The sequence below is a fragment of the Ranitomeya imitator genome, chromosome 5, assembly GCF_032444005.1.
Source record: "Ranitomeya imitator isolate aRanImi1 chromosome 5, aRanImi1.pri, whole genome shotgun sequence".
Classification (NCBI taxonomy): Eukaryota; Metazoa; Chordata; class Amphibia; order Anura; family Dendrobatidae; genus Ranitomeya; species Ranitomeya imitator.
This window is the reverse complement of record NC_091286.1, coordinates 77466482-77487104: the sequence shown is the minus strand read 5'-3', so window position 1 is coordinate 77487104 and position 20623 is coordinate 77466482. Positions and strand designations below refer to the sequence as shown.

At 41.8% G+C, this 20623-nt stretch overlaps 1 long non-coding RNA gene across 1 annotated transcript in view; it reads right to left on the bottom strand.

Moving 5' to 3' along the window:
• Window positions 1-432: 432 nt before the first annotated feature.
• The window catches only part of LOC138681369 (uncharacterized), a 46786-nt gene continuing 26595 nt past the window's right edge, over window positions 433-20623 (bottom strand). The window contains exon 3 of the long non-coding RNA XR_011321913.1: window positions 433-909. This is a non-coding gene — a long non-coding RNA (uncharacterized lncRNA). The remainder of the gene's footprint in view (window positions 910-20623) is intronic.

The window sequence follows — 20623 nt, the reverse complement described above, 5'->3', positions numbered from 1 at the left end:
CTGTGAAGAAAAGTAATCACCTCTCCACAGGATAAGTGATGACATATTGATTGGTGGGGGTCTGACTCCTTGGACCCAATTGGTCGAATGTGGAACTTTTATCCCCATTAGACTGGAGTGGCATGTCCGACTTGACCACTGATCCGTTCTTTCACTGTTTTTTCTGGAAGCCCCAAAGAGAATGAATGGAGCTGCGGTCAGACATCCCACCTGCTGCTGCATTGTAAAATGGGGATAAGTGTCCTATCAGGGATAAAACTTCCTCATTCTTCCGATCAGTACAGTTTCTAATGGTCGGACCTAAGTGATCCCCTATCCTGTTGAGCCCATGGATCGGTGATAAATTGTTTCAACCAAAGATCCCCTTTAAAGTAAACTACAGTAATTATACATCCCAGTTATGGTGGTGCACAGTAGACGTGCGGGAGCAGCCTGTGTTTTACAGTCGATGCTCCACTATAATTGGGATAACGGCTTACAGATATTCGCATATAGTTGTGTAACGAATGGAAACGGAGGCACAGATGTAGATGTTCACATTCGTATTTATTAAGGTTTGATGTGGAACCACTAGACCACAGTCTGGGGGGCTCTGAAGGGGGCATTACTGCGTGAGCCCCAGACACCTGCAGTAAGCCCCCTCGAACAGGGACAGAGTGGAATACCAGGAGACACGGGTGCTTCCTTCAGTTAGACCCCGTACTCGTGGCGGCTGTCCCAGTGGAACAGACGGGCCAGCAAGGTTAGCGGGTATTGCAGAGTTGACTGGAGGATACCGGGTGTAGAAGCAGGTGCCGGTGGTACTGGCGTGGTCCAGAAGTGAGGCTGGCGGACTGGCAGGACTAGATGGGTCCAGTTTAGATACTGTGGATGCAGTCCAGATTAGCCGGGTAACTGGTAGCAGAAGATCTGTGGAAACAGACAGAATAAGCGGAGTTCCTTGCAGATACTTCAGAAACAGAAGCGCAGAATAACAGGAACCGGAAGTTAGCAACAGTAGATACTTGTTGCTCTGGCACCCTCCCTATGGTGGAAGGGCTAGAAATAATAAACAAGCACACGCCATTGGTTAGAGGCAACATTTGGAAAATGCACACTGTCTCTTTAAGAGACCGGGAGCGAGCGCGCGTGTGACCTAAGAACCCTGCCAGGGAACCTGCTGGCCGCACGCCAGGAAGCAGGAGAGGAAGGAGGAGTGGGGGCTGCGTCCAGACAGCGTGAAGCCAGCACAGAGCGAGAGTCCTGACAGAGACCCCCTGGAGGTACAGTAAACAGACTGGCTGTAACAAGTTGTAGGGTTGGCCCCTAGTGTCTATTCCCCCTATGGACCCCAGACACCCCAGTCCAATCCTGTCTGTACATAATGATTGAGACAGTTGTTTTGTCTGAGATGCTGTTAACAGCATTTAGAGATTTGCTTTACAGTAGCTACATGGACCCTAGACAACAAAAGTCCATTGAGTTTTCTGAGATAACCCTACCTGTGCATGGCAGGGAACAAGTGAGCCGTGACCATCATCTATTGTGAATGATCAAATCCAGTGGTGTAACGTGAAGCTCATGGGACACAATGCAAAATCTCTAATGGGGCCACCAATTATTGCAAGTCTCGAAAAGTAATGGTCATGGTAATGGTCATATAGGCCTAAATGACTTTTTGGGCCTCTTAGGCTCCAGGGCCCAGGTGTGATTGCAACCCCTGCATATTTTGCAGTTATGCCCCTGTTTGATCCTATGTTACATATATATAAATAGACTTTATGTTACATTTTCATCCTGCCTAGTTACTCCTGAGTATTACAAATGGATAGGAGATGATACGCAATGCCCAGGAGTGGTTACTAAGCAGTGTGATGGAGATGTAACATCCTACTCTGTACATTTTTAATTATAGTTCAGAAAAAGATTTGCAGGACCCTGGTCCAGTGGCCATATCAGTAGTTTATATGTGCCAGACCAGAACACTGCGAACCTCCTACTGCCTGTGCATCCCCAGGGCCTTTTCTGATTAGTTGGCCTCCACGACGTCCTCCATGCACCATGGTGCAACAGTCGCTTAGTGGTTAGCACTGTAGCTTTGCAGCACTGGGGTCCAGGGTTTAAATTCCACCAAAGACAACATCTGCAAGGAGTTTGTAAATTATTCCCGTCTTCACGAGTTTCTTCTGAGTTCTCCAGTTTTCTCACACACTCCAAAGACATACTGAAAGGTAATTTAGATTGTGAGACCCAGTGAGGACAGTGATGATCATGTCTGTAAAGCTTTGTGGAATTGAATGGCGCTATATAAGTGCGTAAAATAAATAAATATAATATCTTGGCCTATTAATTAGAAGATGCGCTGGGGACATCACGCGGTTCAAATTCTGCAGTGCTCTGATCTGGAAGCCTCTAACTAGTGATTTAGTTGCTTGACCAGGGTCCTGCAAAACTATTAAATCTGGTTGATAGCAGCAGCAGGAAGATGGATGCTATGTGAATAATATTAATGCTTTTTTGGTACTGTAGTTATACTCCTTATATGTGACCCAAAATCACTATCCATAATATGCAATGCTATTCAATCCAGTAAAAAAACATAGAACTGAAGAACTAAAAAATCAAGAGTTCTTACTTTCTCATGGCCCATGTTTTCACAATCAATGGAAAAGAACCCTCTTTGCTTAACCCCTTCACCCCCGGAGCTTTTTCCGCTTTTTCATTTTCGTTTTTTGCTCCCCTCCTTCCCAGAGCCATAACTTTTTTATTTTTCCGTCAATATGGCCATGTGAAGGCTTATTTTTCGTGGGATGAGATGTACTTTTGAATGATACCATTGGTTTTACCATGCCATGTAACAGAAAATGGGAAAAAAAATCCAAGTGTGATGAAATTGCAAAAAAAGTGCAATCTCACACTTGTTTTTTGTTTGGCTTTTTTGCTAAGATCACCAAATGCTAAAGCTAACCTGCCAGTATGATTCTCCAGGTCATTACGAGTTCATAGACACCTAACATGTCTAGGTTATTTTTTATCTAAGTGGTGAAAAAAATTTCCAAAATTTGCTTAAAAAAAAAAAAAATTGTGCGATTTTCCGATACCCGTAGCGTCTCCAATTTTCATGATCTGGGGTCAGGTGAGGGCTTATTTTTTTCGTGCCGAGCTGGCATTTTTAATGATACCGTTTTTAATGATACCGCAATGTCGCAGCGACCAAAAAAACGTAATTTTGGCGTTTTGATTTTTTTTCTCGCTACGGCATTTAGCGGTCAGGTTAATCCTTTGTTTTTATTGATAGACCGGGCGATTCTGAACACGGCGATACCAAATATGTGGATGTTTGATTTTTTTTAATTGTTTTATTTTGATTGGGGCAAAAGGGAGGTGATTTGAACTTTTATATATTTTTTATTTTTTTTATATTTTTAATCACTTTTTTTTTAATTTTGGCATGCTTCAATAGCTTCCATAGGAGGCTAGAAGCATGCACTACACGATCGCCTCTGCTACATAGAGGTGATGCACAGATCACCTCTATGTAGCAGAAATGCAGGGTTGCTTTGAACGCCGACCACTGGGTGGCACTCAAAGCAATCGGCCATCAACAACCATAGAGGTCTCAAGGAGACCTCTGGTTGCTATGGCAATGCACTGCTGACCCCCGATCATGTGACGGGGGTCAGCAGTGCGAGTACTTCCGGCCGCGCGGTCGGGAGCGTTAGTTAAATGCCGCTGTCAGCGCTTGACGGCGGCATTTAACTAGTTAATGGGCGTGGGCGGATGGGGATTCCACTCGCGCTCATTGCGCGCACATGTCAGCTGTACAAAACAGCTGACATGTCGCGGCTTTGAGGTGGGCTCACCGCCGGAGCCCACCTCAAAGTAGGGGATCTGCCAGCTGACGTACTATTCCGTCAGCTGGCAGAAAGGGGTTAATAGTATAATAGTATAATAGTATATAAAGGAATATCTTTATCCAGTTTTGAATTTTGTTATTTCCCAAACTGTAATATTTACATTGTGCTAATATTACCATGTAGGACAAATGTTTTTTTTTAATTGCCATATTGTAAACGTGTGATGGGACACATTTTAGTGTATATAATATGGAAAAACTCAAAACCACTGTTGTTCTGTTGACCCGAACTTAAAGCACTATGGGGTCCTACTGTTACACCCGTAATGTGGCTGCATTGCGGCTCTGTGAAACCAGTCTTCATTAAAGAAAAAAATACAGATGTACAGTAAATTATTGCCAGGGATTTATTTCTAGTGTCTCCTGGAAAGATTTATATAACTTTTCCAGGATGAATATGAATTAGTCACCCTTTTATGTCTAAAATCCTAAGATTTCAAATTTTCTATGAAGAAAAAAAGAAGAGATAAAAAACAAAGTTCATTTGAAAAACTAAATTGTGAAAGAGTTTTGACCTGCTGTCTACCATTATTCTGTTTTTTATTAAATGACAAAAAAGGCAAATAAATCAGGAATATCTGTACTAATTGTACAATATTATTTTATACCTAAAAATATAAGCCAACCTAAAAACTCAAATCTGAACTATGTATTTTGTGTAATTGTGTGCTTTAAATTATATAGTGTTATCAATATTACCAAGTTTTGAAATAAAGCTTTATATTAAAAAATAGTTTTGAGAACTAATGGTATTTTTTTTTTATTTGGCCCCTAAGTCTAACAATAGATCACAAAGAAAGAAAAAACGGCTCTAGAGGTACAACTCTATTTATCACAGACCAGTGTAAAATATTGCTATATATTTATTAATAGATGTAGAAAAACTATCTACCTTATATTAGACTACGAATATAGTTATTAATAAGTTATTTTTCTTCTCTTACAGGTCAGATCTGGTGACAGGTTCCCTTTAACTTAGCAAAACAAAAATAAATAATACGTAATATATTCTCTTAGAGAAAAAAACAAAGGTCTACTTGGGCACTTTTAGGGGAAATTCATTACATTTAGGGACCATCCAAATGCAAGGTACAACTTGTCATGGCTGGATGGCTTTTTCTTTTCTTGAATAAATAATGTTAAAGGGTGTTATGAAACGGTGATTCAGAACCACAATGGACCTAGTGGTTAAGAGCACACTAAGTGACCTGATAGTTACTAACATAGGACGAGCTCTGAGACGTGGGAACTCTGCTGACCGCAATCCCTAATCCTATCATACCGCACTAGAGGTAGCCGTGGAGCGCTCCTGACCAGACCTAGGCGCCTCGGGCACAGCCTGAGAAACTAGCTAGCCCTGAAGATAGAAACAAAAGCCTACCTTGCCTCAGAGAAATTCCCCAAAGGAAAAGGCAGCCCCCCACATATAATGACTGTGAGTAAGATGAAAGTACAAACACAGAGATGAAATAGATTTTAGCAAAGTGAGGCCCGACTTACTGAATAGACCGAGGATAGGAAAGATAGCTTTGCGGTCAGCACAAAAACCTACAAACAACCACGCAGAGGGGGCAAAAAGACCCTCCGTACCGAACTAACGGCACGGAGGTACACCCTTTGCGTCCCAGAGCTTCCAGCAACAAATTAGACAAGCTGGACAGAAAAAATAGCAAACAAATAGCAAAGAAGAACTTAGCTATGCAGAGCAGCAGGCCACAGGAATGATCCAGGGAAAAGCAAGTCCAACACTGGAACATTGACAGGAAGCCAGGATCAAAGCATTAGGTGGAGTTAAGTAGAGAAGCACCTAACGACCTCACCAGATCACCTGAGGGAGGAAACTCAGAAGCCGCAGTACCACTTCCCTCCACCAACAGAAGCTCACAGAGAGAATCAGCCGAAGTACCACTTGTGACCACAGGAGGGAGCTCTGCCACAGAATTCACAACAGTACCCCCCCTTGAGGAGGGGTCACCGAACCCTCACCAGAGCCCCCAGGCCGACCAGGATGAGCCACATGAAAGGCACGAACAAGATCGGGAGCATGGACATCAGAGGCAAAAACCCAGGAATTATCTTCCTGAGCATAACCCTTCCATTTAACCAGATACTGGAGTTTCCGTCTAGAAACACGAGAATCCAAAATCTTCTCCACAATATACTCCAATTCCCCCTCCACCAAAACCGGGGCAGGAGGATCAACAGATGGAACCATAGGTGCCACGTATCTCCGTAACAATGACCTATGGAATACGTTATGTATGGAAAAAGAATCTGGAATGGTCAGTCGAAAAGACACAGGATTAAGCACCTCAGAAATCCTATACGGACCAATGAAACGAGGTTTAAACTTAGGAGAGGAAACCTTCATAGGAATATGACGAGAAGATAACCAAACCAGATCCCCAACACGAAGTCAGGGACCCACACGGCATCTGCGATTAGCGAAACGTTGAGCCTTCTCCTGGGACAAGGTCAAATTGTCCACTACATGAGTCCAAATCTGCTGCAACCTGTCCACCACAGTAGAAACACAGCCCATTCAGACGTCTGTGTTCTTGCCGTTCAACTCTGGTCAAAGTCCTATCGCACTGCATAGGCTCAGGTTTAAGCTCAGGTAATACCGCCAAATGGTGCACAGATTTACGCTCACGCAAGCGTCGACCGATCTGAATGGCCAAAGACATAGACTCATTCAAACCAGCAGGCATAGGAAATCCCACCATAACATCCTTAAGGGCTTCAGAGAGACCCTTTCTGAACATAGCTGCCAGCGCAGATTCATTCCATTGAGTGAGCACGGACCACTTTCTAAATTTCTGACAATATACCTCTATCTCATCCTGACCCTGACAAAGAGCCAGCAAATTTTTCTCTGCCTGATCCACTGAATTAGGTTCATCGTACAGCAATCCGAGCGCCAGGAAAAACGCATCGATATTACTCAATGCAGGATCTCCTGATGCAAGAGAAAATGCCCAGTCCTGAGGGTCGCCACGTAAATAAGAAATAATGATCTTAACTTTTTGAACTGGGTCACCAGAGGAGCGGGGTTTCAAAGCCAGAAACAGTTTACAATTATTCTTAAAACTCAGAAATTTAGCTCTATCTCCAGAAAACAAATCAGGAATAGGAATTCTTGGTTCTAACATAGAATTCTGAACCACAAAGTCTTGAATATTTTGTACTCTTGCAGTGAGATGATCCACACAAGAAGACAGAACTTTAATGTCCATCACTACACCTGTGTCCTGAACCACCCAAATGTCTAGGGGAAAAGAAAGACAAAACACAGTACAGAGAAAAAAAAATGGTCTCAGAACTTCTCTTTTCCCTCTATTGAGAAGCATTAGTACTTTGGGCCTCCAGTACTGTTATGAAACGGTGATTCAGAACCACAATGGACCTAGTGGTTAAGAGCACACTAAGTGACCTGATAGTTACTAACATAGGACGAGCTCTGAGACGTGGGAACTCTGCTGACCGCAATCCCTAATCCTATCATACCACACTAGAGGTAGCCGTGGAGCGCTCCTGACCAGACCTAGGCGCCTCGGGCACAGCCTGAGAAACTAGCTAGCCCTGAAGATAGAAACAAAAGCCTACCTTGCCTCAGAGAAATTCCCCAAAGGAAAAGGCAGCCCCCCACATATAATGACTGTGAGTAAGATGAAAGTACAAACACAGAGATGAAATAGATTTTAGCAAAGTGAGGCCCGACTTACTGAATAGACCGAGGATAGGAAAGATAGCTTTGCGGTCAGCACAAAAACCTACAAACAACCATGCAGAGGGGGCAAAAAGACCCTCCGTACCGAACTAACGGCACGGAGGTACACCCTTTGCGTCCCAGAGCTTCCAGCAACAAATTAGACAAGCTGGACAGAAAAAATAGCAAACAAATAGCAAAGAAGAACTTAGCTATGCAGAGCAGCAGGCCACAGGAATGATCCAGGGAAAAGCAAGTCCAACACTGGAACATTGACAGGAAGCCAGGATCAAAGCATTAGGTGGAGTTAAGTAGAGAAGCACCTAACGACCTCACCAGATCACCTGAGGGAGGAAACTCAGAAGCCGCAGTACCATTTCCCTCCACCAACAGAAGCTCACAGAGAGAATCAGCCGAAGTACCACTTGTGACCACAGGAGGGAGCTCTGCCACAGAATTCACAACAAAAGGGACTCTATCACAGGTTTTTGCTACCTCATCTAAGAGCAGCATTAATTAGGCAAATAGACCCTGATTCCAATGATGTATCAATAACTTTTAGTGGGTGCAGAGGTTGTGATACAATGGCAGTTTTTAGATGTAGCAGAGTACAGAAAGCTGATCCGACCCACACCACAGCTTTCTGTGTACATTGTCTATTGACAGTAAGTTGCGACACAGTGTGGAAGGCGGAGTTAGACCAGGATTCAAATAGGCACCAGTCAGTGATAATATGTGTTAGGACTGGTGGAACGCACCAAATAATATTTAGAGAGGATATGAGGTGCGTTCGCAGTCCGGCGTCCACCGAGCAGAAAGGACACCTGCTGCTCGGTAATGGCAGACTAGATGGCGGTATAATGTGAATACACATGGGTTAGCTTCACCTGGTATGAAGGAAGAAAACCCTGTTGCATCACAGGGCCGCAATACTGCACAGAGAGAGCAAGTAAAGAGTCACAGAACTCTGTCCCAAGACACGGGGAAAGAGTTCCTCTAGACCTCTTACGCTCAACACCGCTACTGTGGTGTCAGGATAGAACTGAACTAATAATTTATCGCACAAGAGTGTGTACAACGCCGCTCTGGCGGACGCCACTAACTACCCTAACCAGGGCCAGGAAAGCGCACTAAGCGCATGGCGCCACACAGAGAGACGCAGAATTGTGTGCTGTATGTGCAGAGTAGCACTGTCTGGCACTAGGTAGCTTCCACTATTCCCGAGCAGGCAACATCACTAGGGACGGGAATGATTCAAAGCTTTCATCCATCGACAGGCATACATCCACACACACACATTAGGAAGTTTACACCAGCGCATGGCCAAGCGGTCATGCGAACCTTTTATAGCAGTAGAGCTCCGGGACCTTCCTGATGGTCCAATAGGAGCTGCAACAGGACCTGAGCATGTGACCCCTGACCTCCAAAGGGAGGTCGTCCCGTGGGCATGCTCAGAATGGGAAAAGCAGGACTTAGTCCCAGAAAGGCCTGCTCACTGCCGATCAGTGCTGGGTACAAAGGCAGAGCCTGGAAAGGCAGCAGTAACCATTCACACAGTATCAGCTTGAGCCAGAAACTGGGACTGACATCTCCGCTGAGCAGGTTCCACCGCGGCTGGATAAGAATGGGAGACCGCAGCGGACATGGTTCGAGATTCCCCCTTTGCAGCTGCGGGAACTCGACACCCAACATTATGCTGCTGAAAAAACACTCATTGTATTGAAACCACAGCACACAGACTAATAAGCGAATTATCGCTGAATTCAGTGTCTCAGCCCCAACCTCATGTTACAGTTGGGAGGGACCTCAAGGGTCATCTTGTCCGATCACCTACTCAATCCAGCGCAGGCTTCACTAAACCATAGCAAAAACCTGCTGAAAAATTCCATTTAACTAAGTACATTTTTATATGTATAGCAACAGTGGAGTTGATGCTTTCATTAATCGCAGTGTACTGATACATATTGTGTAAATGTTTGTATATTGACCACAGCATTATGTACACTTGTATATTAATTTTATACTAAATTATTCGATGTGAATACTTTTCTGCCCAATAATGACAGAAGTATTCTAGGAGTAATACCTTTATTGGCTATCCCGAAAATAATATGTTTGCAAGCTTTCAGAGCACAGTGGCTTCTTCTTCAGGCTGGATTACAAATAGATTAATAAGAAAAAAGCACAACATTTAAAGAATACTACAGTAGGACCTTTGTTAGGGGTGGGAAGTGTGATGAGTCCATAGATAAGCCAAGGTAATCAAATTAGGCATTGTCTTACAAATAGAAAGGTAGTTGGAATAATGTTCTTAGTTATCTGGAGTCTGTCAGGTGGGAGGTGTGAATTGTATCCATATAGTGACTCATAAATCCAGGTGTTAAATTGAGTCTTAAGGCCCCGTCACACATAGCGACGCTTGAGTGATTCCGACAACGATACGACCTGTCAGGGATCGCTCAAGCGTCGCTATGTGGTCGCTGGTGAGATGTCACACAGTGCGATCTCCCCAACGACGCAGCAGCGATGCGGCGAACTGTAGCGACCTGTAGCGACCTGTAGAACGATGCTATTTCATGATGATTCAATGGGACGTCCTGTCAGCGAGGTCGTTGGTAAGGTGTCAAACACAGCGATGTGTGCTACCCAGCGGGACCTCAACGATCAAAAAATGGCCCAGGCCATTCCGACACGACCAGCGATCTCACAGCAGGGGCCTGATCGCTGGTACGTGTCACACATAGCGAGATCGCTACTGAGATCGCTGTTGCGTCACAAAACTTGTGACTCAGCAGCGATCTCGCTAGCGATCTCGCTGTGTGTGACGGGGGGTCTAGTGTCAACGAATTAAACATATTCATTAGTTTGTAATCTGGAACCTATTGTAAAAAAACTACAGCAAATTGTCTCACCACAAGTGAGTCTATGGGACCATTTGCAACTTATATTAGTCTGATTCCATAATGGTAAAATATGGAAAATCATGTTTTATTCATCTTTTGCTGCATTACAGATCTTTTCTACCAGAAGCATGGCTTCTAGAATAGTACACAATGTTAACTCACAGTTGTCAATGTTGTTGCCCCATCTCATCTGAACATTTTTATGTCTGAACATTTTCATACATTGGATTTTCCACATCTGAGACTGATTATTCTTATCCAACTATGATCACAGTATGATCAGAGTGACATCCGATTTATTCTTACGTGGAGAAACTAAAAAGGAAAAAAATCATCATCTTCTCCATTCTGACAGTCTGTGGAAATCGGACTGTACACGGATGTCGATTTTTTTTCCCTGACCCATTGACTTGCATTGTTGATTTTGATCCAAATCTTGGATGAAAATCAGATGTATGTCCATGATTCTACACTGACCTCTTGGTCCAAGGAAATAGTCAGACATGTCCAATAGACTATCACAGGTACGAGTGCTATCTGTGAAAATGGCGGGTAGCACTCGTATGCAGAAATCGGATGTCTGAATGAGCCTTTTTTTCCTTCTTCCTACACCATATGCTATACCAATTCCACAGATGTGATTTCGCTATGATTGTTTTATCACTTTTTTCAAGAAAAATGATCAAAATGGAAAATCACTCAGCTATTAACGTCTTCCATTGACCAGTGCTACAAAATAGTAACGTTTATGGTAGTGAAAGGGTAAAATGTGAAAGTTCTGCTATTTCGAATATAATAATCAGGGTTTTTTAGAGATTCTTTGAGCGCTGAATACTTTCCTATAAATTTCACTTGACCTGCTGCATGGTTTTCGAGTAGGTCAGAGTCTACCAACCTCCTTTGGGCAGAGGTGACATTATAACACCTGCTATGAATCACTGTTTCTGTGATGTATTCTAAAGTTGTTTTAAACTTGGATAAAATTTACTTGACATAAACTTGTACCTCGACCTCTTGTGAAGTCACCCATTACACATAATATATATCTGGAATAAGCATAGGAATAAGGGATGATTACACGGGGGTAAGGAAAGGAAATTCTGAAGTGCAGCATCTCATCCAATACATCTGCTTCCAAGGTAAATAGATATTTATATGTTTAATTACATCAACTTTAACTTTTAAAATGAAGAGGAACTGCTAAATAAAAAGGGATAAATTAATGTAAATTGAATTTTAAGAATAGATTAAATTCAGAATTTAATTTTGGAAGCAGTTCTTTTTCTTCAAATGTTTAACTAGTAGCAAGTTGCGACTGCAAAGTTTTCTTTTTGAGTTAGATGACATTTTTTTAATCCATTGGTAAATACATCATTTGAATTTTTAAATTTGTTAATAAAATTGTACTTTTTATTTTAAGTTTATATTTAATTCCTGGGTTCCTTAACCCCTTAATCCCATATGACGTACTATCCCGTCCAGGTGACCTGGGACTTAATTCCCATGGACGGGATAGTACGTCATATGCGATCGGCCGCGCTCACGGGGGGAGCGCGGCCGATCGCGGCCGGGTGTCAGCTGCCTATCGCAGCTGACATCCGGCACTATGTGCCAGGAGCGGTCACGGACCGCTCCCGGCACATTAACCCCCGGCACACCGCGATCAAAGATGATCGCAGTGTGCCGGCGGTGCAGGGAAGCATCGCGCAGGGAGAGGGCTCCCTGCGGGCTTCCCTGAGACGATCGGTACACGGTGATGTGCTCACCGTGTACCGAGCGTCTTCTCCCTGCAGTCCCCGGATCCAAAATGGCCGCCGGGCTGCATCCGGGTCCTGCAGGGAGCACTTCCGGGTCAGGATCAGGCTGCAGCTGCAGCTCTAATCCTGCCCGGCTGTATGTCAGATCACCGATCTAACAGAGTGCTGTGCACACTGTCAGATCGGTGATCTGTGATGTCCCCCCCTGGGACAAAGTGAAAAAGTAAAAAAAAAAATTTCCACACTTGTAAAAAAAAATAAAAAAAAAATTCCTAAATAAAGCAGAAAAAAAAAAATATTATTCCCATAAATACATTTCTTTACATAAAAAAAAAACAAAAAAAACAATAAAAGTACACATATTTAGTATCGCCGCGTCCGTAACGACCCGACCTATAAAACTGGCCCACTAGTTAACCCCTTCAGTGAACACCGTAAGAAAAAAAAAAAAAAACGAGCCAAAAAAACAACGCTTTATTATCATAACGCTGAACAAAAAGTGGAATAACACGCGATCAAAAAGACGGATATAAATAACCATGGTACCTCTGAAAACGTCATCTTGTCCCGCAAAAAACGAGCCGCCATATAGCATCATAACCAAAAAAATAAAAAAGTTATAGTCCTGAGAATAAAGCGATGCCAAAATAATTATTTTTTCTATAAAATAGCTTTTATCGTATAAAAGCGCCAAAACATAAAAAAAATGATATAAATGAGGTATCGCTGTAATCGTACTGACCCGAAGAATAAAACTGCTTCATCAATTTTACCAAACGCGGAACGGTATAAACGCCTCCCCCAAAAGAAATTCATGAATAGCTGGTTTTTGGTCATTCTGCCTCACAAAAAATCGGAATAAAAAGCGATCAAAAACTGTCACATGTCCGAAAATGTAACCGATAAAAACGTCAACTCGTCCCGCAAAAAACAAGACCTCACATGACTCTGTGGACCAAAATATGGAAAAATTATAGGTCTCAAAATGTGGAGACGCAAAAACTTTTTTGCTATAAAAAGCGTCTTTTAGTGTGTGACGGCTGCCAATCATAAAAATCTGATATAAAAAACTCGCTATAAAAGTAAATCAAACCCCCCTTCATCACCCCCTTAGTTAGGCTAGGTTCACATTGCGTTAATGGGTTAACGCTAACGGACAGCGTTGCACGGCGAAAATGTCACAATTAACGCCGTGCAACGGGTCCGTTAGCACAACCATTGACAGCAATGTGATTTTCGGGTGTAGCGCATCGCTAGAGCGTGCCATTTTCGGCTCGCGCTAGCAAGGTGCCGTTCTTTTGTGGCGCGCCTCAGACGCTGCTTGCAGCGTCCGCGGCGCGCCCGAGGTCCGATCCCCGATCTTCCAGAGCGGGGACGTTAACGCGACCACTAAACACGACACCTAAAAAGACATTGCGTTAGCGCAATCCGCTAGTGCTAAACGGATTTCCCTAATGCAATGTGAACCTAGCCTTAGGGAAAAATAATAAAATTAAAAAAAATGTATTTATTTCCATTTTCCCATTAGGGTTAGGGTTAGGGCTAGGGTTAGGGCTAGGGTTAGGGTTAGGGTTTGTATTACATTTACGGTTGGGATTAGGGTTGGGATTAGAATTAGGGGTGTGTCAGGGTTAGGTGTGTGGTTAGGGTTACAGTTGGGATTAGGGTTAGGGGTGCGTTTGGATTAGGGTTTCAGTTATAATTGGGGGTTTCCACTGTTTAGGCACATCAGGGGCTCTCCAAACGCGACATGGCGTCCGATCTCAATTCCAGCCAATTCTGCATTGAAAAAGTAAAACAGTGCTCCTTCACTTCCGAGCTCTCCCGTGCGCCCAAACAGGGGTTTACCCCAACATATGGGGTATCATCGTACTCGAGACAAATTGGACAACAACTTTTTGGGTCCAAGTTCTCTTGTTATCCTTGGGAAAATAAAAATTTGGGGGGCTAAAAATCATTTTTGTGGGAAAAAAAAGGATTTTTTATTTTCACGGCTCTGCGTTGTAAACTGTAGTGAAACACTTGGGGGTTCAAAGTTTTCACAACACATCTAGATAAGTTCCATGGGAGGTCTAGTTTCAATATGGGGTCACTTGTGGGTGGTTTCTACTGTTTGGGTACATCAGGGGCTCTGCAAATGCAACGTGACGCCTGCAGACCAATCCATCTAAGTCTGCATTCCAAATGGCGCTCCTTCCCTTCCGAGCTCTGCCATGCGCCCAAACAGTGGTTCCCCCCCACATACGGGGTATCAGCGTACTCAGGACAAATTGAACAACAACTTTTGGGGTCCAATTTATTCTGTTACCCTTGTAAAAATACAAAGCTGGGGGCTAAAAAATCATTTTTGTGAAAAAAAAAAAGAATTTTTATTTTCACGGCTCTGCGTTATAAACTGTAGTGAAACACTTAGGGGTTCAAAGTTCTCACAACACATCTAGATAAGTTCCTTGGGAGGTCTAGTTTCTAATATGGGGTCACTTGTGGGGGGTTTGTACTGTTTGGGTACATCAGGGGCTCTGCAAATGCAACGTGACTCCTGCAGACCAATCCATCTAAGTCTGCATTCCAAATGGCGCTCCTTCCCTTCCGAGCTCTGCCATGCGCCCAAACAGTGGTTCCCCCCCACATATGGGGTATCAGCGTACTCAGGACAAATTGGACAACAACTTTTGGGGTCCAATTTATTATGTTACCCTTGTGAAAATACAAAACTGGGGGCTAAAAAATAATTTTTGCGAAAAAAAAAAAAAATTATTTTAACGGCTCTGCGTTATAAACTGTAGTGAAACATTTGGGGGTTCAAAGCTCTCAAAACACATCTAGATAAGTTCCTTATGGGGTCTAGTTTCCAAAATGGTGTCACTTGTGGGGGGTTTTAATGTTTAGGCACATCAGGGGCTCTCCAAACCAACATGGCGTCCCAACTTAATTCCAGTCAATTTTGCATTGAAAAGTCAAATGGCGCTCCTTCCCTTCCGAGCTCTGCTATGCACCCAAAAAGTGGTTTACCCCCACATATGGGGTATCGTCGCACTCAGGACAAATTGCACAACAACTTTTGTGGTCTAATTTCTTCTCTTACCCTTGGGAAAATAAAAAATTGGGGGCGAAAAGATCATTTTTGTGAAAAAATAAGATTTTTTATTTTTACGGCTCTGCATTATAAACTTCTGTGAAGCACTTGTTGGGTCAAAGTGCTCACCACACATCTAGATAAGTTCCTTAAGGGGTCTACTTTTCAAAATGGTGTCACTTGTGAGGGGTTCCAATGTTTAGGCACATCAGGGGCTCTCCAAACGCAACATGGCGTCCCATCTCAATTCCAGTCAATTTTGCATTGAAAAGTCAAATGGCGCTCCTTCCCTTCCGAGCTCTGCCATACGCCCAAACAATGGTTTACACCCATATATGGGGTATCAGCGTACTCAGGACAAATTGGCCAACAATTTTTGAGGTCCAATTTCTTCTCTTACTCTTGGGAAAATAAAAAATTGGGGGCGAAAAGATCATTTTTGTGAAAAAATATGATTTTTTATTTTTACGGCTCTGCATTATAAACTTCTGTGAAGCAATTGGTGGGTCAAAGTGGTCACCACACATCTAGATAAGTTCCTTAGGGTGTCTACTTTCCAAAATGGTGTCACTTGTGGGGGGGTTTCAATGTTTAGGCACATCAGTGGCTCTCCAAACGCAACATGGTGTCCCATCTCAATTCCTGTCAATTTTGCATTTAAAAGTCAAATGGCGCTCCTTCCCTTCCGAGCTCTGCCATGCGCCCAAACAGTGGTTTACTCCCACATATGGGCTATCAGCGTACTCAGTACAGATTGTACAACAATGTTTGGCATCCATTTTATCCTGTTACCCTTGGTAAAATAAAACAAATTGGAGCTGAAATAAATTTTGTGTGAAAAAAAGTTAAATATTCATTCTTATTTAAACATTCCAAAAATTCCTGTGAAACCCCTGAAGGGTTAATAAACTTCTTGAATGTGGTTTTGAGCACCTTGAGGGGTGCAGTTTTTAGAATGGTCTCACACTTGGGTATTTTCTATCATATAGACCCCTCAAAATGACATCAAATGAGATGTGGTCCCTAAAAAAAAATGGTGTTGTAAAAATGAGAAATTGCTGGTCAACTTTTAACCCTTATAACTCCCTAACAAAAAAAAATTTTGGTTCCAAAATTGTGCTGATGTAAAGTAGACATGTGGGAAATGTTACTTATTAAGTATTTTGCGTGAGATATCTCTGTGATTTAAGGGCATAAAAATTTAAAGTTGGAAAATTGCGAAACTTTCTAAATTTTCGCCAAATTTCCGTTTTTTTCACAAATAAACACAAGTTATATCGAATAAATGTTACTACTAAAATGAAGTACAATATGTCACGAGAAAACAATGTCAGAATCGCCAAGATCCGTTGAAGCGTTCCAGAGTTATAACCTCATAAAGGGACAGTGGTCAGAATTGTAAAAATTGGCCCGGTCATTAACGTGCAAACCACCCTCGGGGCTTAAGGGGTTAATTATATTAATGGTGAAATAGTTAATGTTATCTAGAAAAGTCTGAATGCAATTAAATATTCATTTTACATTAAAAAGCAAATAAGAATTAAAGTAAATAATTTATATAATAATACAAATATAAAATTAACTCTATTTTTATAAATAGCTTGTGTGTATGTCTAGATGAGTAAATAGATGTAGTAAACTTTTACCTTTTTTAAACTATATTTTCAATATATCTTTTTCTGGATGTAACAATTTAAATGCTAGTAGAATTCAGAATTTCCATGTTATTAAAAAAAAAAAAGAGTTAAATAATGTGATATAAAATGTATCTAAGTATTTTGGTTTAAAATGTTATAGCATCTATAGAATTATACTGCAGACAGTAGCCAGATGCAGATACAAATGCCACAATCTAATAAAATTGAACTTTAATGTTTGGAAAGTTTAATTACAACTATATAATGAAATTTGGGAAAATAGCTGCTTCGAGGATACTTGGAATGAAAGTAGGTTTTTTTCCGCTTGTCATGCCAAGTGTGAATCCTAGCCTTGTCACATCCCAACTACTAGTAGGTTGAAGTCCTATTTTATAGAAAGCTAGCGGAAAAGACATGAGATTACAGATGGTTACGGATTATGTAGTGCTCACACATGAATTCTTCATTTAGACACTTTTAGTCCAGATTTTTAAAACTTTCAAAAGCTTTAGAGATGGCAAAAAGTATAATAGTCTTTATTTAATGTTTACTCATATGTGATAATGAATTTATTTAATTTGAGACACTGGATTTTATATTTTCCTCGAAGCAAAAAAATGACAACGAATGATTCGTATAAATAATTGTTTGTAGAAACAAATGTTGCAGAAGTACTGACTGTAAAGAAAATGCATGAACTAATGCTACTGGTTTCTGGGATTGTGCAGGATGCATTTATTTGTTGACCTATACTTGCATATGGCAAGGTGGCTAAAATAATTTTAAAAACAATGTAATCAATCTGCCAAGTGGCAAACAAATAGTTTAAATTAATCTTGGAATATTGCTATAAATAATATCATCATTTTCATTTTCAGTACAAAAAATGTATACAAGTGAGTCGGTGTTTTATAGCTGTATATGTAAATCACTACTGTTATGCATATGCCAAATTGTTTCAATCAGAAACATTTATGATGGCTTATTTAAAAACAATGAATCAACAAGCATTCCATGCAAAAATGAAAGTGAGTGTGATAATATATACACTTATTGTTAGGGTTGGCAGATGGCACCAAATAAATATATTGATAAATTGCAATCACAACCCGGGATCCACCATGCAGAGATGTTAAACTGCAGCTAATACGAGCAATGGCGGAACAAGCAGCAAGCGATTGCTTGCAATCACAGAGTGAAATGTCACTCAGAGAACTGCACAAGAAGCTGTGTTACTCACACACAGAAACTGAATAGATGCTCTGCACTAGAGCTGTGTTACTCGCACACAGTAACGAAATAGATGCTCTTCTATAGAGCTGTGTCACTCGCACACAGAAACAGAATAGAAATTACACTAGATATGATCCCTGTTAAGCCTGCTCATGGGGTAAGAAGCAAACAGTGGTCACACAGTCAGCAGAAACACTCAATTCCTCTCCGGAGGTGCCAGAATTCTAATGGCTAGACACCAGCCCTGAATCCATACAAACTCCTCTCCGGAGATGCCAGAGTTCTAACAGCTTTCCGCTGACCCTGAGCACATGCTGACAAAGACCACACTTTTGCAATGTCTCATTCACACATGGAAAGAGGTTGATACTAGTGCACCAGCGTGCGCCATTGAGAACCTTTTATACCTTAAGCTCAAGTCCAGTCAGACAGGACCTTGTCTGTGGACTAATCTGAAACTGCCACATCACCAGAGCAGCTGACGTCTGAGCACCAATGAGAAGGTGCCACATCACGGACTTGCTCAGTAGGGTGAAATCTGGACTTAGGCTCCAGAGCACAACGCTGCACGTGAATACCATTAGTCACCATAGGCTTAGCTATCTATTTTGGCATAAAAAAATTATGGCTTGCCAGTCTCATAATGTAGGAAGCACATTTTCTGTGACACGCAAGCCTTCTTTCCACAATTTTAAATTAGCAGGAAATTATCACTAAGGGGGTTAACATTGCCCTCCTTGTTTGCAATGTATGAAGAATAAAAAAGCCTGTTATTATGGTGCTGCAACTGCACTATATCTCAGATCGCTCATTTCGCAGTCACATTGAGTGACTATACAGGTACAGCGCTTCCCTATATCACTTCAATCTTTGAATTATTATTCACAGACTCAGACTACCACTTCAATTTTCAATGTGATTCGCACTTAATTAGTACACAACAATCAGATTAGGCACTCTCATGTGAACTCTCATTTCCTATACCTATGCTTGAAAAGCCTAAAATGGTGCTGCCTGGCTGACCCCCATCTTTTATTTTGGCTGTAAAAGTCCGCTCTGATTGGTTGGGCTAGACCATGTTATGCAAGGACTTATGTGGAAGCAAATATAGATGATTGAGTTCGGAATCAGGATAAAATGTTTAACTTATTTAAAGGCCATAAAAATCTATGGTGTACAAAGACAAAGAAATTGGGCTACGCATGGCTGCTTACATATTTCAATCTGATTGAAGCTGAGCGATGCCTAGCCCACTTCTTTTGTCTTTATGTACCTTGGATTTTAATGCACTTTAAGTAAACTGAATGTTTTTATCCCAACGTCGGACTTAATCATCTATATTTTCATGCTCACATGAACACTGGCTATGTCCTAAGACAGAGCAAAGATACATTACCACTAGAGATGGGCGAACCCATGGATGTTCAGGTCAATTAGGTTTGGCTGAACAATAAAAAAAGGTTAGGGTTCCAGAACAGTACCTGAACTCAAACCCGAACCTGAACCCCATTCAAAGTAATGGGAGGCCCGATCATCCAATGTTTCCCATGCTGCCATCTGTGTGAGAGCGTGAGAAACATCGACTCTGATCGGTGGTAAGTTCGTTACCGCCAGTCAGAGCACTGTGGTTCCCACGCAGCAGCTGTGACGGGTGGCAGGTCCAGTTTTACACAAAGTGTAGCCCTGGGTAAAAGTTTAAAGTGGGACCCCAAATGCTAACATATTGCACCATGACATAGAAACATGTTTGTTATATTTACATGCACTGAGTTCAGGCTGTTAAACGAGCATGATGAACAATATTGAAATCATTCGAAGCTTGTTTCCTGGACTCTTTTCACTGGCTGAGGAAGAATAATGGGCAAAGAACAATCACCAGTAGATAAATTTGTCCTGTATTGTATCATGTTATCATCTTGTATCTGCAGTTTTTACTGGATGATGTGCTGCTGAGAACAATGATTGACCTTTCTCACAGTCTGAGAATACCAGCCCCCAGCTGTCTGCTGAATATATGAAATATATATATATATATATATATATATATATATATATATATATATATACTGAAAAGTTTACTTACCCCGGCAGAATTTTTGCTTTCTTGGCCTTTTTTCAGAAAATATGAATGATAACACCAAAACTTTTTCTCCGTTCATAGTTAGTGGTTGGGTGAAGCCATTTATTGTCAAACTACAATACAGTCCCTGTAGGGGTGAGAGCAGTGACAAAATGCAAAAGTGACCAAAACAGCAGCCAAAAAGAATGAGAACAGAACCTCATTTATAGGGGTTGCCTTGCTAATTGCCTATCATTTCTACCTGTTGTCTATTCCATTTGCACAACAGCAGGAGAAATTGATTCACAATCAGTGTTGCTTCATAACTGGTGATTGACTTTGAGTTACACTGTG